This window comes from Camelus ferus, chromosome X (assembly GCF_009834535.1).
Source record: "Camelus ferus isolate YT-003-E chromosome X, BCGSAC_Cfer_1.0, whole genome shotgun sequence".
Lineage (NCBI taxonomy): Eukaryota > Metazoa > Chordata > Mammalia > Artiodactyla > Camelidae > Camelus > Camelus ferus.
The window spans coordinates 32,101,509-32,120,352 of record NC_045732.1 but is presented as its reverse complement, the minus strand read 5'-3'; the positions used below and the strand labels follow the sequence as shown (position 1 = coordinate 32,120,352).

Below are 18,844 nucleotides of genomic sequence, written 5' to 3'. Positions count from 1 at the left end.
TTATATGTTTAAAAGTTGCTAAGAGAGTAGATCTTAAATGTCCTCACCACAAAAAAGAAGAAATGGTAAATGTATGACATGATAAAGGAGTTAGCTAATGCTATTGTGTGTAGTCATTTTACAATATATAAATGTATCAAGTCAACACACTGTACACCTTAAGTGAACACAATGTTATATGGCAATCATATATCAATAAAGCTAGAAAAAATAAATTAATGTAAATAAAATTAAATTAAAAATTCAATTCCTCAGTCACACTAACCACACGCCCAAAAATGTAATCATATGATAAGATGCTCAAAATTAAACATGATGAAAGAAATACAAAATTGAAACACAAAATTCTCTTTTTAGATGGGTACATAAAATCTAGGTTTGGTTAGGGACATATAGAAAGGAGATTTTCAATCCAGCAGATGGTAAGTTTCGGGGCTCCTTATTGAGAGGTTTCCTTGGTAAGAAGATGCAGAAAAGACACAGAATTTGCCAAAATGTCCATATGGTGACAAAGGAAGATTACCCAATTTACCCCTCTGACTGGTTTTCAAGCAGCTTTGGGTTACAAGCCTGAAGTAGTATATTGGTGAAATCCATGAGTTAGCTGTCCAAGACACACACACACACACACACACACACGCATTTAAGGTAGCTTAGAGTAATTAAACAATGAGACTCTGAAGCCATGTCTCCTGGGCCCAAACCCTGACTGCATCTCTAACTAACTACATGACCTTTGCCAAGTTACCTAATTGTTCAAGACTTTTGATTCCCCACTTGTAAAATGGAGGTAATGATATACATATGGGTGGGATTGGGTAAACAGTAAATTAGTTAATACTTGAATACTTAAAACTGGTCTAGCACAAAAAACCCACTTAACCATTATTATTATCATTAGTTCTATAATAAAAATATTGAAATACATAAAGTATCCACATTGATTAACTATGGATATCGGAGTGATGAAGATATAGGTACATCTTGTACATTTGTTTTTATGCTTCTAGGCTACCAGGGTTCCTTAATAATACTGTTTAATAATCATGAAAAATCAATGTGCTATTTTTTAAGGTGCTAACAATTTGAGGAGTAACTCATTAAATGGTGAGCCCTGCTTGGACCCAAACAGAGTTCGATCTAGGATAACACCTAAAAGTGTCTTAAGTGATCATTTTAAAAGTATTTAATATTTGAGTAATTTCTACGCTGTGGAATGTATACAACAACACAAAGAAAATGGTAAAAATCTGAAAATCCAAGATAGACACCATTACATCTTTGTTGTAATATAATTCCAGGAGGCTTCTGTGAACCACATGCACCTGGGTTAAGTATGGCGGTGACTAGATAAGAGTCAGAGCTGACATCTCAGGGACCTTTTCCAGCCCCATTTCCCTAGAAATCTCTCATCCAAGACTGTATCAGTAACATCTGTGGTAAACTCTTTAGGCTAAAGAGGGAAATTCATGCTGCACTTCTCTCAAACTTTTTTTTTCAAATCAACTTTTCCTAATTTCTCTCTCTTTCCCTCTGTCCCTCCACCACCCTCTCTCTGTGTCTTTCTCTTTCTCTCTCCTCTGCCGGCCTCTTTTTATTTTCTTCCTTTTTTCCTCCCAATGAAAGTTAAGGGAATAATAACTGATTATTAAGTAACTGAACCTTGCCTTCTGGGCATGATTTAAATTCTAGAAGTTAATACAACACAGCATCTAAAGGTGTGTGCGTGTCTGTGTCTGTCTGTCTGTCTGTGTGTGTGCCCATGTGCTAATAAATCTCAGAGAAGTTTAGAGAAACTTCTGGATTTTTTGGTTGTAGAGACTATAGAAAGAGTTCAGATGGTTTATGCTGCTCAGGTACAGATTTCCCAGTTCAGAAATTTTGAAAAAAATCATCCTCCATTGTAGTGAATTAAAATCCTACCCTTGAAGTACTGGACTTTAAAATTCTTTTTAAGAAATATTGAGAGAAGGGGTTAAGTTATTGCAGATAAGGTCAGAGTATATGCTACATATGCTCTATCATGTATATATTAGATACTATATATCAATTAGCATATATAATAATACACTATACTTCTAATAAAACTTGGGGAGTATCCTGCTCACTGTGAAGCCAGACTGATAGTTTCTGTTTACCAACAATAAAATGTGTGCAATAAAAACTCACATTCATAAAGAGGAAGAAGAGAAAATGCATTAGCACTGTGCTGTTTCAAAAGGGGGAAAAGGCATTTGATCAGATGATTGATTTTCATCTGTCTTGAAAAGCTTTCTAATAAAGAAAAAAAGAATCTCACTATGTTTCTAATAGTAAAATGGTCGATTCTCATTTCCTGCCTAATGAATTATTTACACACTTCCCCGGAGGCCACTCCTGCTCAGCCTGCGCTCAGGCACTGCTCCGGACGGCGGTGCTCATTTGTGAGACTGACTCTGAGGTCAGTACATTCTCTTCGTTTACTCTGTGAAAGTGACGGGGTGCTCGATCCACCTCGCAGGGCAATGAACATCCAGTTACCATATATCTGCTCTTCTGTGATCACAGAGCAACGGATGAAGGGAATTTCTGCAAGGATGCCATTATTCACTCAATGAAAATAGACAAAAAAGATGATTCAGGACCAAGAAGAAAGAGCCATGGTAACTGTCAGGCATGGCTCCACCTCTTACTAGGGATATATATCTTTGAGTCCTGTTGCCACTTCCTGACTCTTCCTCCCGCATTCCTCCTCCCTGACCGGCTCCTCCAGGTACCAGCATGACTTGACCGAGTGGACGTTCAGGACAAACTGGAGGAGACAGCGGTGTTTAAACTGAGGACGCTTGCTTTGAGGATGCTCGTGGGAAACTTCCTAAGTGACAAACTGGCTACTATTTTAGGCCTCCTTCTTTCAGAAGGCATGTCTTGCCAGCATCTAGCTCATTCACTTACAGAGTACCAGGTTTTCCCCTCCCGGAAAATCCCTGTTCTTGCTTTGCGTGGTATGTCAGAAGACCGATGTATCTTGAAAGCCCTAAGGCTCCTCCAGTCCTCTGCCCCTCAGTACAGAGATAGACTGAGGACCTCACAGTAGCAGTAGCCAGAGGTCCCAGTGCAACAAGGGTAAATACGGCAGAAATGGAGATCAGCTGTCTCTCAAAATGCACTGTTTATTTCGTGTTGCAGGCAGAGTTTATTTCCCTATTAACACATCATTTGGAGTGATGTTTGTGATGACTTGCTTGATTTTACAGCAACATATCACTTCCAGTTATCAATTTGATATTAGCTTTGAAATAAAATGAATCTATGTGTAAAGATGTGATAGTGAAACACAGACTCACAGACAGCAGTATGAGTGCTTTGGTGGATTACACATTGCAGCAAGGAGTTCTACATGTGATTCATTAAAATTTGATATAAGTCAAGACCCTTTTCTTGAGTGGTAAAGTTGGAATAGCCACAATCTCAAGAGGAATTCATCTGAAAATTTAGCATTTTGGTTAAGAAAAAAACCCTTTAAATTATTAATCCAGTGGCTTTACATATCTGAATGTTTTCTGAATTTTAATAATCCAAGTGTCAAGATTGTGGCTATAAAGTTTTATTTTTTATTATCAATAAATTCAAAAATTAAAAGAATATAGATATATACATACATATGTATAACTGAATCACTTTATAACTGAAACCAACACAATATTGTAAATCAACTATACTTCAATTTAAAAAAAGAAAAAAAAATTGAAAAGTTACAAAAATGTTTTGTCACTTCATGGAATTTATAAGATACCCTTAGAGGTAAATTATTTCTTATTTTTAAATCATCATGCAGAAAAATTGACTTTCTGTTGTACAGTTCTATGTGTTTTTACACGCTTAGATTTGCATAACTACCATCATAATCAGTATCAAAAACAGTCCAATCCTCACAAAAAACTGTTTGTATAGCCTATTTGTACTCACTTTCCCACCCAAACCCATGACAACTGATGATCTGTTCTCCATCCCTATAGTTTTGCCTTTTTCTGAATGCTATATGTCTTATATATGGTTATATATGATAATATACAATATATATGTATATTATATTTATATATATAATTATACATTGTATGTATATATAATCACACAATATATAACCTTTGAGACTGACTTCTTTCACTCAGCACTTATCCAAGTTGTTGCATCCATCAATAGCTCTTCCATTTTATTGCTGAGTAGTAACTTATTATACAGATGTACCATATTTTGTTTATACATCCTCCTATTGATGGACATCTGCGTTTCCAGGTATTTTTTTTTTTGCTATAACAAAAGAAGCTGCTGCAACAGACAAATACAATGACCTCTAATGATCCACACGCTTATATACTCCACACACCTTGAGTGTGGGAGAGACTTGTGAATCAATGATGAGCTATCGATTCTGTGATTAGGTTATCTTATACAGCACAGTTTACTCAAAGAAAAGGAGATTATTCTTAGCAGATATTAGTCTTCTCAGGCTGTCATAACTGAATACCACTGATTGCGTGAGTTAAACAACACAAATTTATTTTCTCAGAGTTCTGGAGGCTGGAAATCCAAGATCAGTGTGTCACCAGGGTTGGTTTCTACTGGGGTCTCCTTTCCCAGCTTTCAGATAGTCACCTTCTTGCTGCGTCCTCACATGGCCCTCTCCTCTGAGCACATCCTCTTCTGGCATCTCTTCCTCTTATAAGAACATCAGTCATATTAGATTAAGACTCCACCCTTATGAATCATTTAACCTTAATCTCCTCAAGGACCCTACCTCCAAATACAGTGACACTGGGACTTAGGGCTTCAACACATGAATTTGGGGTGACACAATTCAGTTCATAACTGCAGGTCTGACCTAATCAGTTGAACCCTTAAAAGGGATGGGATTCTTCTTCGTAAAAGAGATTCAAAAAGAGGGAACTTATACAAAGGAGCTTCTCTGTTGCTGCCTGTGAAGATGGAGGAAACACACAGGAAGAAATGTAGGTAACGTCTAGGAGCTGAGAATTGCCATCTGCCGACAGCCAGCAATGAAACAGGGACCCATGCCTCAACTGCAAGAAACCGAATTCCACCACCACCTCACAAGCTTAGAAATGACCCTGACCTCCAGATAAGAACACAGCCCAAATGACACCTTGATTTTAGCTTGATATTTATATGTGACCCTGAGCAGAGAACCCAGCCATGCTGTACCTGGACTTCTGACCTACAGATCATGAGCTAATAAATAGATGTCGTTTTAAGCTGCTGAGTTTGTGGTAACTTGTTATGTAGAAATCAAAAACTAATACATATTTTGGTATCTGAAAATAATTTTCATGTCTATGCTTTTGCCAGTAACACAGAGCCTTGAATACGATGGCTTTACAGTAGATCATAAAACTGGGTAACGTGAGTTCTCCAGCTTTGTTCTTCCTGCTCAGAATTGTTTTGCCTATTCTAGTAATTTTGCCTTTTTGTATAAATTCAGAACCAGATTGCGGATATCTTTTTATAAAACAAGCTTTCTGAGACTTTTATTGAAATTGCATTAAATCCTTGGATCACATTAGGAAGATCACATTAGATCACATTAAATGTATCAAGTCTTCCAATCAATGAACACAGATTGTTTCTCTATTTGTATCTTTTTTGGTTTCGTCAGTGTCCTGCAGTTTTCACACACAGATCCTGCACATTTTGTTAGATTTATACCCAAGCACTTCATTTTTTCTGATTTTTTAAGAAGTACAGATTTCTTAATTTAAAATTAAAATTACTTATTCCTGGTATATAGGAAAGCAATCAACTATTGCACATTGACCTTGTTTCTGAGACCTTGTTAAATTTGCTTATAGTTCTTGGAGTCCTTTTATTTTTAAGATCTTTTCATGTTTTCTGTGTAGACAATTATGTCATCTGCAAATAGACATATTTTAATTTCTTTCTTTCTAAACCAGATACTTTCACTTCTTTTTCTTGCCCTACCTGTTCTTTGGAAAAGCGTGTGAGAGATTAGTCACTTGTTCTTGTACATGTGAGCACACTTCATATGAAGCCATCTTTTGCTCATCCTCCAGGCAGCAGCATTTCTTGCAGTTCCTGAGGGTGGGAGCAGTGTAGGCAGCTTTCACCTCAGATCTCACTTACCCTGTCAGGGTAGCCCTCATGGTGTTAGAGTTAGGAGGGGAAGATTCCTACTGGTATCCAGCCTCTGGCAGGCCTGCACTTTGCCCTTTGTATCCAAAACCAAAATTCTGAAAATTTAAAGTCAAATTTAATAAATACCCTCAGGGCAAAACTGACTTCTATGTTCAGACTAATAATCTGGTTCCAGCCTTCATTTAAATTTGATGTGAACATTCTTTCCTGTTTTATCAGTTTGGCAGTGTTAACAAGGGGATTTTTTTATATTTGATCTGGCAGTTTTAGTAGTTTTTGATGAGAAGCTCAGTCCAAACACGTGACCAGCTATTGTACCAAATTAGAAGTTAGATTTGCACATAGATTTCCATAAACTTTGGTCAGTGTTTCCTTTCTAGAAAATGAATTCATTAGGAATCAAGAATTTTAATTCACTTCAGGCCTTCTTATATGCCAGCCACAGTGCTGGGATGTGCATGGAACATTTCTCAGTAAGACAATCAGAAAATTCCATTGCAACAGATGTAACAAACATGAAGGTGTAGCAAGAACTCCAATTATTTAATATTACTTTTTAAAAGACTTCATTTTTTTAGAGCAGTCTTAGGTTTACAATAAAATTGAGAGGAAGGTACATTGTGCAGAACATCCTCGTCAGCATTTGGTGTTGTCAGTGTTCTGGGTTTCAACCATTCCAACAGGCATGTAGTTGTATCTCACTTTTTTTTATCTTTTTAAAATTGAAGTATTGTCGATTTACAAAGTTGCATTAATTTCTCATGTACAACATAGTTACTCATTTATACATAGTATATCCATTTTTATATCCTTTTTCATTATAGGCCATTACAAGGTATTGAATACAGTTCCCTATGCTATGCAGTAGGACCTTGTTGTTTATCTATTTTATATACAGTAGTTAGTATCTGCAAATCTCAAACTCCCAATTTATCCCTTTCCATCACCTTTCCCTCCTGGTAACCTTAAGTTTGTTTTCTACGTCTGTGAATCTGTTTCTGTTTTGTAAATAAGTTTATTTGTGTCTTTTTTTTTTCAGGTTCCACATATGAGTGATATATGGTATTTTTCCTTCTCTTTCTGGTTTACTTCACTTAGAAAGACAATCTCCAGGTCCACCCATGTTGCTGCAAATGGCACTGTTTTATTCCTTTTTATGACTGAGTAGTATTCCATTGTATAAATATACCACATACCACATACCATAAACTTCTTTATCCAGTCATCTTTTGATGGCTATTTAGGTTGCTTCCATGTCTTGGCTACTGTATAAAGTGCTTCTATGAACATTGGGGTGCATGTATCTTTTCAAATTGGAGTTCCCTCCAGATATATGTCCAGGAGTGGGATTGCTGGATCATATGGCACATGTATTTTCAGTTTTTTGAGGACTATCCACACTGTTTTCCATAATGGCCACACCAAACTACATGCCCACCTAAAATGTAGGAGAGTTCACTTTTCTTCACACCTTCTCCAGGATTTTCATTTGTGGCCTTTGAAAGATGGCCATTCTGACTGGTGTGAGGTGATACCTCTTTGTAGTTTTGATTTGCATTTCTCTGATAATTAGCAATATTGAGCATTTTTTCATAAACCTATCAGCCATTTGTATGTCTTCACTGGAGATATTTTGTTTAGGTCTTCTGCCCATTTCTGAATTGGGTTTTTTGTTGTTGTTGTTATTGAGTTGTATGAGCTGTTTATATATTCTAGAAATTAAGCCCTTGTCAGCAGCATCATTTGCAAATATTTTCTCCTATTCTGTAGGTTGTCTTTTAATTTTGTTGATGGTATCCTCAAATGTGCAAAACCTTTTAAGTTTAATTAGGTCCCATTTGTTTATTTTTGCTTTTATTTCTATTGCCTGGGTAGATTGCCCTAGGAGAACATTGCTAAGATTTATGTCAGAGAACATTATATCTATGTTTTCTTCTAGGAGATTTATAGTGTCTTGTCTTATATTTAAGTCTTTAAGCCATTCTGAGTTTATTTTTGTGTATGGAGTGAGGGAGTGTTCTAACTTCATTGGTTTACACGTGGTTGTTGTTTTCCCAACAGCACTTGCCAAAGAGACTGTCCTTTCTCTGTTGTATATTCTTGCCTCCTTTGTCAAAGATTAATTGACTGTAGGTCTGTGGGTTTATTTTTCTGTTGCTTTCATTTGCATTTCCCGGATGATATATGACATGGAGCATCTTTTCACATGCTTCTTTGTCACCTCTATCTTTGGTGAGGTGTCTTTTAAGGTCTTTGGCCTATCTTTTAATCGGGTTGTCTGTTTTCTTATTGTTAAGTTTTAAGAGCTCTTTGTAAATTTGGATGTCTTTAATCAGAAGTATCTTTTGCAAATATTTTCTCCCAATCTGTGATTTCTCTTCTAATTCTCTTGATACTGTCTTTCACAGACCAGAAGTTGTTAATTTTAATGAACTCCAGCTTATCAATTCATATTACTTTTTTAGACCTCATTTGTATTTCCATTTCTTCATTTCATTCTTCATAACTGATTTGCTATAGGTAATTCCATTGTTACCCCCTGCTCTTGGGTGCAAGACTCAGGCTAAGATCCAAATTTCTGATTCAGAGTGATTAGCCTGAATTGTGCTATCCCCACAGAAATACACAGAGGATACATTCTAACCACAGAGAACTCAGGAGAATATTCACAGTCGCATTGTGCAGAACTGTCAGGAGTACACCAGTGTTCAGCCTAGTTTGAATCTTGGGTAATGAAGGTTTAGAAGTGTGAATGTTTCAGGGTGAACTCCCTGGTGCAATGTACTCTGAACACTGGTTTGTAGGAAGAAAGAGAAGTGGAGGACTCAAAAGTACTTTTCAAGCTCCAAAACTGCAGGAGAAATTCATAGAGGTGGGATTTGGGGAAAACCAAAAAGCACTCGTTGTAAAAAGGTTCTTTCTCTACCAAATAAACAGAGAATTTAAAATATAAGCCAGTGTGGAACTGAGCTGAGTCCCCATGGGTTGGTGAATTCCTACTGACAAGTGGGAGAGGGCAAATTCCTTTTAAGTTTCTCAAATCTTATATCTTCAAACAGGCCAGATTTTATACTTTACTACTGCAAAAATAAACTAGTCTCTATTGGCTTGCAATAATCAGTCTTTTATAAGTTTTGATTTCCTCACAGCTCATGATTGAGCACATGCAAGTAATATAAATATTAGTTTATTAAGATCTATCAACATACTTATTTTTGGCAGCTGTTTATACCCAAGAATTTCAAAAATTGATTAAGAATTAGTTACATGTTCTTATGGGGTATTTTTCTGGATTTGAGCAATGAAGCATGTATCTGTAAAGTTTAAAAAGATTTCTCTTGTCTGTCAACTTTATATTCAGCAAGGATTGGAAGCACGAAGACATACCCATGTTATCAAGCTAGCTAAAGTAAATACCTCAGTATTTGTAAATGCAAACTCATTTTGAAAGTCTTGCTTACCTTTAAGAAAATAATAATCTAAAATTTGCAGTCTACTAACCAGAAACATAGGTGAGGTAAGCCTACCTGACATCCAGAAACTTCACACAAAGGAAGTTATTTCTTGAAAGGAGGTATGTTCCTCAAAGCAGCTTCTGGTTTCAGCACTTATTGGGTGAGGGTAAATTGATCTAAGAGCAGGTGGAGGTCCAAGTACTGGAGATCTAAGAACTGAGTAGCTAGAAGAAGTAAGGAAACATTTCTCTTTCTAGCTCTCCTAAATTAGCACATTTTATCCATAAGTAAATAAATAAATGTAAATAGAGACTGATTAAAGCCCACTCTTGAGCTTTTACTCTGTATTAGTCAAATTATCTTCACTAGTTCTCACCTTTACCACAACCAGGAAAAATAAGTACTATTATTACCCCCATTTCACAGATAAATAAACAGACACAGACAGGATATTAGTAATGGTAAGATTAGAACCTGAAATCATCTCTTACTGACTCCAAATCCTGAATTATTTCCACTACACTGTTAGCTTAACATTTAATGTTGTGATCAAAGACAATGTGCACAGCTTCACTTCAAAGATATTTAAAACTGCATATGAGAGCAATATATAACTAACACAAATCACTTAGCAAGTGGGGTAAGAAGTCCTATTTTCAGCAGGGGTGTGTCCTTGTGTATAAACACTGTTCACATGACTCTGTCCACATCCCACTGGAAACACTCTTTTATCAGTAGTGCTGATTCTCACTTTCTCAAAAGGATATTGTGACATGACCATGAAGTGAAGACTTTTAAGAGCCAGAATAGGTCCACTGGATTGCTGCATGCTTTTACCACACTTTTGATCAGTCAACAAGTAATTGGAATAGTAAAGCAAAACAAGACCTTATAAATTGTTATTTATGGATGGGGAGTCTGGAGCTTAGGGAATAGCTCAGGATCATTCAGGTGGTTTGTGCCAGAGGGAGGGTTAGAACCTAAATCCTTAACAATTAACCTAAGATCCTTCACATGAAATGCGTCTACTCTCATACTCACAGGGACTGAAGCATCAGGGTCAGATGTGATGTGTCTGAAAGTGATTTGTTGCTGATCAGAGTTAAAATACTTAAGTGGTACTCTATGATCATTTTCACACTATAAAAACTTCAAACATACTGTCAAATAAAATTATCTCTTTCATTCTCTTCAATTTTCTCTCTCATCCCTACCACCATATAACCTTATTATGAGTTCATTCCAAATGGATACAAATGTGCATTTGACTGTTACGTAAATGTAATAATACAGTAGTACATACTGTTTTGCAATTTGCTTTACCTCCAATTAATAATACATCTTGGAGATTGTCCCATATCACTATCCATAAAGTCTGGAAACACAGATAGCACTATTTTATTATTTTACAGAGTGAAGATGTCCTTGATTATATTCTGTATATTTTTCTACATCTGCAGACTTTATGTACACTCTATAAATAGACCTGCCTTTTTTCTTATATTAAAAAAATAAAATAGCTAACCATTTAATTAAAACATTCACATGTATTTTCATTCAAAAACTATCTTAAATCATAAAGGTATTTAGAGGAGGGGCCAAGACGGTGGAGTAGAAGGATGCTTGTAGCTCACCCTCTCCCACAAATACACCAAGACTGACATCCACAGACCCACCCAGCCAATCAGAACATCTGCTGAACTTTGACAAAACATTGCCATCTTCAAAAGACAAAATACGCCACCAATCTGGTAGGAGAAAAGGAAAAAAGAAGGAAGAAAAAGGAAAACGGTGTGGGACTGGTCGTGAGGGGAGGGAACAGCAAAGGAGGAATAGCACTTGTTCGCTGGGTCTCTGCCTCTCCAACAGAGACGTCAGAGGGATGGAGGGGGAACCTCGGAGGCTCGCATCTGTATGGAGTAGCCCTTGACATACGAAACTAAGTTAAATGGGCACAGAGGGTTCCTGCAAACCCCAGCCCTAGACGCGAACTGGCAGGGGTGGGACGGGACACGCTGCTCGAGCTGGACGGAGGACTGGGGCCGGGGTACAGAGGCAGCCCCGGGGGACTGCAGTGTGCTGTGCACCATGGCTGGGAGAGAATACAGATCAGAACAGCCTGGGTCCCCCATAAAATACAAAAAAAAAAAAAAAAAAAGAAAAGAAAAGAAAAGCAACACTGCTGGTGTGCCCTGGGGGGAGGGGCGCCATGGCTTTTGTCCCCTCAGTCCCGTGGCGCCATTACTGGCGCTTCTTGGGAGAAGAGAGGTGGGCGCAGCCACAGCCCTCAATATCCTCCTGTACGCAGCGCCCAGGCAGAGGTGAGTTGAAACCTGAATCCATACTTAGGGGCTCGTGACCTCATAGGCAACCGAGATTTGTTTACAGCCCCAGGCAGAGGGAAACGTTCTGCCCCGGTGCCTCTGTGAACTCGCTCCTCTAAGACAAAGGAACAAGGAGCGGAGTTCTGGCACAGAGCAAGGCGAGGGCTGGTGTGGCCATTTTCTACAAGCCTGCCTATGGAGTACAGACCTGACACAGAGTGGGGAGCAGCACTGAGCAGGGGAGCAACCGGCCCACTTACCTTGCAAGAGCACAGCGCCGGACCACGGTGTTGGGTGGGTGGGGGGTGACCTGGCCTACTACCATGCACGAGCTTGGTGCCCGGACCGTGGAGCTGTGAGAAGGCTCAACCCGCCCACCAGCCAGCACTGGGAGCAACACAGACCAGGGGCGCGATGAAAGGGCCTCTGGAACCAGGGAGCTCACTTTGCGCAGCAGGGCAAGGGCAGGAGCGGCGAAACCATAGAGCAAAAAGGAGGCCCCACTCAATAGTCAGGGCAGGCTCTGACTACCAGGTCAACAGCTACACCCCCAACCAAAGGGATAACAGGCAAACTGCATGGAAGGGAGACTTGGCAAGTATCCATACTTAAGAAGCACCTCATGACAAAATTAAGAGCACAGTCTCCACAGGAACACATCCACTTTTCTTTTCTTTTCTAATTTTTACTTAAATTTTTTTTTGTTTCTATTTTTTAATCCCTTTTAAAATATTTTATTATTATTTTTAAATTTGTCCAATTTCATTTTTATTTCTGTTTTGTTCTTCTGTTATCATACTGTTTTCAAATATTTTTTCTAATTTTTAAAAAAGTTTCTCTCAATTTGATTTTTATTTCTCTTCGATTTGTTCTTATTATTGATTATACTGTTTTCAAATCTTTTTTCTTCTTTTAAGGTTTTTAAAATTTGTCTCAAGTAGATTTTTATTTCTCTTCGATTTGTTCTTCTGTTATTGATTATACTGTTTCCAAATCTTTTTTTCTTCTTTTAAATTTTTTTTTTTTTAGTTTTATATCTGCATCCGCTTTAAACAAATAAACCCCTTAAGGACCACAGTAGATAACTGATACTCCATAAGCCATAGTACCAGAGAGATATAAGTAAAATGAAGAAGCAAAGGAACCACTCCCAATTAAAAGAACAAGAGAAATCCCCTGAAAGAACAATCAATGAAATAGATCTTGATAGTCTACTAGATGATTTCAAAACAGGAGTGATCAAAGTACTGAAGGAACTAAAAGAGATTGTTTTTAGAGACAGAGAATATGTCAAAAATGAAACTGAAGCTATAAAGAGGAGCCAATTAAAATTGGAAAATTCATTTGCTGAAATGAGAGCTGAGCTAAAGGCTGTAAAAAGTAGGCTAGATAATGCACAGGAACAAATAAGTGACTTAGAAGACAGGAGAACAGAAATCAACCAATCAGAACAGCTCACAGAAAAACAAATAAAAACCAATGAAAACAATATAAGGGACCTATGAGATAATATAAAGCATGCCAACCTATGCATAATAGGGGTCCCAGAAGGAGAAGAAAGAGCAAAGGGGATTGAAAATATATTTGAAGAAATCATGATTGAAAACTTCCCAAACCTAAGAAGGAATCAGATATCCAAGGACAGGAAGCACAGAGGGTCCCAAACAAGAAGAACCCAAACAGACCCACACCGAGACATATTATAATCAAGATGGCCAGGGTTAAGGATGAAGAAATGATTCTAAAGACAGCAAGAGATAAACAAAGAGTTAGTTACAAAGGGAACCCCCACAAGGCTTTCAGCTGATTTCTCTATACAAACAATATAGGCCAGAAGCCAGCGGCAAGATATATTCAAAGTCCTGAATGAAAAAAAATGCAGCCTAGGATACTTTATCTAGCAAGGCTATCCTTTGGAATAGAAGGAGAGATAAAGAACTTCACAGACAAGCAAAAACTAAAAGAATTTAGCAACACTAAACCTATGCTGAAAGAAATATTGAAAGGTCTACTCTAAATAAAAAAGAAGCAGGATGCTACAGAAAGGAGAAAGCCATAATTGGAAAGGCAATAACTGCAATGAATTGCAACAGAATAAACATGAAATTGTAAAAGAGGACATCTAAATCATTAAAGGTGGGAGAGGGGAGCAACAAAATACAGTAGTTTTTTTTCTTTTTTTTCTTCTGAGTAGGATGGGCTTGAGCTTATATTACTATTTAAAACAAACAGATAAAGTAATGGGTTAATATATGTACAAAACAGGGTAACTACAAGCCAAAAACTTACAATAGAGTCACAAAAACTAAAAATATCAAACCACAAAAAGAAAAAGAAAGTAATAAAGAGGAAATACCAAATCAACTGCAAAACTGAGTTCCAAATGGCAATTACACACATCTATCAATAATTACTGTAAATGTCAATGGACTAAATGCTCCAATCAAAACACACAGAGTGGCAGACTCGATAACAAAAGAAGAACCTACAATATGCTTTATACAGGAGACCCACTTTAGGGAGAAGGACACACATAGATTGAGAGTGAGAAGATGGAAAAAGATATTCTACACAAATGGAAAGGACAAGAAAGCAGGAGTAGCCATACTGATTTCAGACAAAATAGACTTTAAAATAAAGGCCATAAAGAAAGATAAAGAAGGACATTACATAATGATTAAAGGAGCAATATAAGATGAGGATATTATACTCACTAACATATATGCACCCAATATCGGAGCACCTAAATACATAAAGTAAATACTAACAGATATAAAGGAAGAAACTGATGGGAATACAATCATTGTAGGAGACTTTAACAACCCATTAACATTACTGAACAGATCTTCCAGACAGAAAATTAATAAGACAACAGAGAAATTAAATGATACAACAGAACAATTAAAGTTGGTTGATATTTTCAGAACATTACATCCCCCCAAAATAGAATATATTCTTTTCAAGTGCACATGGAACATTTTCTAGTATTGATCATGTACTCAGGCACAAAAGAAGCCTCAACAATTTTAAGACGATAGAAATTATTTCAAGCATCTTTTCTAACCACAATGCCATGAAAATAGAAATCAACTACAGAAAAACAAAGGAGAAAAAAATGACAACATGCTACTAAAAAACCAATGGGTCAATGATGAAATCAAAGAAGGAATTAAAAAATACTTGAGACAAATGACAATGAAAACACAACCACACAGAATCTATGGGATGCAGCAAAGACAGTGCTAAGAGGGAAGTTTATAGTGATACAGGCCTTCCTCAAAAAAGAACCCATCTCAAATAAACAATCTAACCTACCAGCTAAAAGAATTAGGAAAAAAAGAGCAAACAAAACCAAAAGTCAGCAGAAGGAAGGAAATAATAAAGATCAAGGAGGAAATAAATAAAATAGTGATTAAAAAAAATAGGAAAAAATCAAACCAAGAGCTGGTTTTTTGAAATAGTAAACAAAACTGACAAACCTGGCCAAGCTCATGAAGAAGAGAAAAGAGGGAGTACAAATAAACAAAATAAAAAAGGAAAATGGAGAAATTACAACCAGTACCACAGAAATACAAAATATACGAGAATACTATGAACAACTATATAGAAACAAAATGGATACCCTAGAGGAGATGGACAAGTTTCTGGAAACATACAGTCCACCAAGACTGAATCAAGAAGGAATTGACCACTTGAACAAACTGATCACTAGAAATGAAATCGAATTAGCAATAAAAAAAAAAACTTCCCTACAAACAAAAGCCTAGGACCAGATGGCTTCACTAGGGAATTCTACCAAACATACACAGAAGAACTCATATTGGTCCTTCTCAAACTCTTTCAGAAAACTGAAAAGGAAGGAGTAATCCCAAACTCATTCTATGAAGCCACCATCACCCTGATACCAAAACCAGACAAAGACCAATATCACTGATGAACACAGATGCAAAAATCCTCAACAGAATATTAGCCAACAGAATCCAACAGCACATAAAAAAGATCATACACCATGATCAAGTTGGGTTCATCCCAGGAACACAAGGATGGTTCAACATAAGCAAATCAATCAATGTAATACACCACATCAACAAGAGAAAGGACAAAAACCACATGATCATCTCAATAGATGCAGAAAAAGCATTTGATAAAGTTCAACACCCATTTATGATAAAAATCCTCATCAAATGGGTATAGAGGGAACATATCTCAACATAATAAAAGCTCTTTATGACAAACCCACAGCCAGCATATTACTCAATGGTGAAAAACTCAAAACCTTCCCACTAAAATCTGGGACAAGAAAAGGTTGTCCACTCTCACCACTTCTTTTCAACATAGTCTAGGAAGTCCTAGCCACAGCAATCAAGCAAGAGAGAGAAATAAAAGGGATTCAAATTGGAAGAGAAGAGGTAAAATTGTCACTATATGCAGATGACATGATACTATATATAGAAAACACTAAAAGCTCCACACAAAAACTACTAGAACTAATAAAAGAATTCAGCAAGGTAGCAGGTTACAAGATTAACGTACAAAAAACAGTTGCATTTCTTTACACTAACAATGAATCAACAGGAAAGAAAGTAAGGAAACAATCCCTTTTAACAGCACCCAAAGTAATAAAATACCTAGGAATAAATCTAACCAAAGAAGTGAAAGACATACAGATGGAGAACTACAAAACACTTATTAAGGAAATTAAAGAAGACTTAAAAAAATGGAAAGATATCCCATGCTCTTGGATTAGAAAAATCAGTATTCTTAAAATGCTCATACTGCTCAAGGCAATCTACAGATTTAATGCAACCCCTATCAAATTACCCAGGACATATTTCACAGAACTAGAACAAACCATAATGAAATTCATATGCAATCACAAAAGACCTAGAATTGCCTAAGTATTCCTGAAGAAAAAAATGAAGCTGGATGAATAACCCTCCCAGACTTCAGATAATACTACAGGGCTAAAGTAATCAAAACAGCATGGTATTGGTACACATACAGACATATGGATCAATGGAACAGAATAGAGAGCCCAGAAATGAATCCACAAACTTTTGGTCAATTAATCTTTGACAAAGAAGGCAAGAACATACAATGGAATAAAGACAGTCTCTTCAGCAAATGGTTTTGGGAAAACTGGACAGCAGCATGTAAATCAATAAGGTTAGAATACTACCTGACTCCATACACAAAAATAACCTCAAAATGGATCAAAGATTTAAACATAAAACAAGACACAATAAACCTCCTAGAAAAAAACATAGATAAAACATTATCTCACATACATCTCAGCAATATTCTCCTAGGGCAGTCTACCCAAGCGATACAAATAAAAGCAAGAATAAACAAATAGGACCTAATTAAGCTTACAAGCTTTTGCACAGCAGAGGAAACCATAAATGAAACAAAACAACAGCCTGTGGAATGGGAGAAAATATCTGCAAAAGATGAAACTGACAAGGGTTTGATTTCCAGAATATATAAAAAGCTCATATGACTTAGTAAGTAAAAAGGAAACAACCCAATCCAAAAATGGGCAGAAGACCTAAACAAGCAATTCTCCAAAGAAGACATATGAATGACCAATAGGCACATGAAAAAATATTCAGTATCACTAATAATCAGAGAAATGCAAATCAAAACTATAATGAGGTATCACCTCACACCGGTCAGAATGGCCATCATTCAAAAGTCCACAAATGATAAATGCTGAAGAGGCTGGGAGAAAAGGGAACCCTCCTACACTGTTGGTGGGAATGCAGTTTGGTGCAGCCATTGTGGAAAACAGTATGGAGATTCCTCAAAAGACTAGGAATAGACTTAGCATATGACCCAGCAATCCCACTCCTGGGCATATATCCAGAGGGAATCCTAATTCAAAAGACATCTGCACCCCAATGTTCATAGCAGCACTATTTACAATACCCAAGACATGGAAACAGCCTAAATGTCCATCGGCAGATGACTGGATAAAGAAGTGGTGGTATATTTATACAATGGAATACTACTCAGCCATAAAAAATGATAAAATAATGCCATTTGCAGCAACATGGACGGCCCTGGAGAATGTTATTCTAAGTGAAGTAAGCCAGAAAGTAAAGGAAAAATACCATATGAGATCACTCATATGTGGAATCAAAAAAAAAAAGACATGAACTTATTATAAAACAGAAACAGACTCACAGACATAGAGTACAAACTTGTGGTTGCCAGAGGGGAGGGGGTGGGAAGGGACAGACTGGGATTTCGAGAATGCAGATATGGACCGGTATGTATAAAACAGATAAACAAGTTTATACTGTATAGCACAGGGAAATATATTCAATATCTTGTAGTAGCTTACAGTGAAAAAGAATATGAAAATCAATATATGTATATTCATGTATGAGTAAGGAATTGTGCTGTACACCAGAAATTGACACAGCAGTGTAAACTGACCATAACTCAATATTTTTTTTAAATAATGGTATTTAGATATATAACTATAGAGCTATGTATTGTTTCTGAGAATTTGAAGGCTATTTTTATCATGGGTCATGAGAAATATGAGAAAAAATACATAGTATGAATACTGGTTGTCTTAGTCTGTTCAAACTGCTGTAACAAAATACCATAGAGTCAGTAGCTTATGAACAACAGAAATGCATTTCTTAAAGCTCTGGAGGCTGGAAGTCCAGGATCTGGGTGCCAGCATGGCTGGGTGCGGGCCCCCTTCCTGGTTGTATCCTCTGGTTGTATCCTTATAAGTGGAATGGGCCAGAGAGCTCTGTGGGGTCTCTTTTGTGAGGCACTACAAAATTAATACAATTAGCTAGACTCTACATTCATGGCCTAATTATCTCTCAAAGGCTCTGCCTTCTAATATCATCATATCAGGCACTAGGATTTCAACATATGAATTTGGGGGGAACA

At 36.9% G+C, this 18,844-nt stretch overlaps 1 long non-coding RNA gene across 1 annotated transcript; it reads right to left on the bottom strand.

Moving 5' to 3' along the window:
- Nucleotides 1–844: 844 nt before the first annotated feature.
- On the bottom strand, nt 845–14,098 carry LOC116661830. The gene is made up of 3 exons (XR_004317815.1): nt 13,942–14,098; nt 1,658–1,662; nt 845–855 (listed from the first exon to the last, which is right to left on the bottom strand). It is a non-coding gene; the product is annotated as an uncharacterized LOC116661830 (long non-coding RNA).
- Between the last annotated feature and the right edge of the window lie 4,746 nt (nt 14,099–18,844).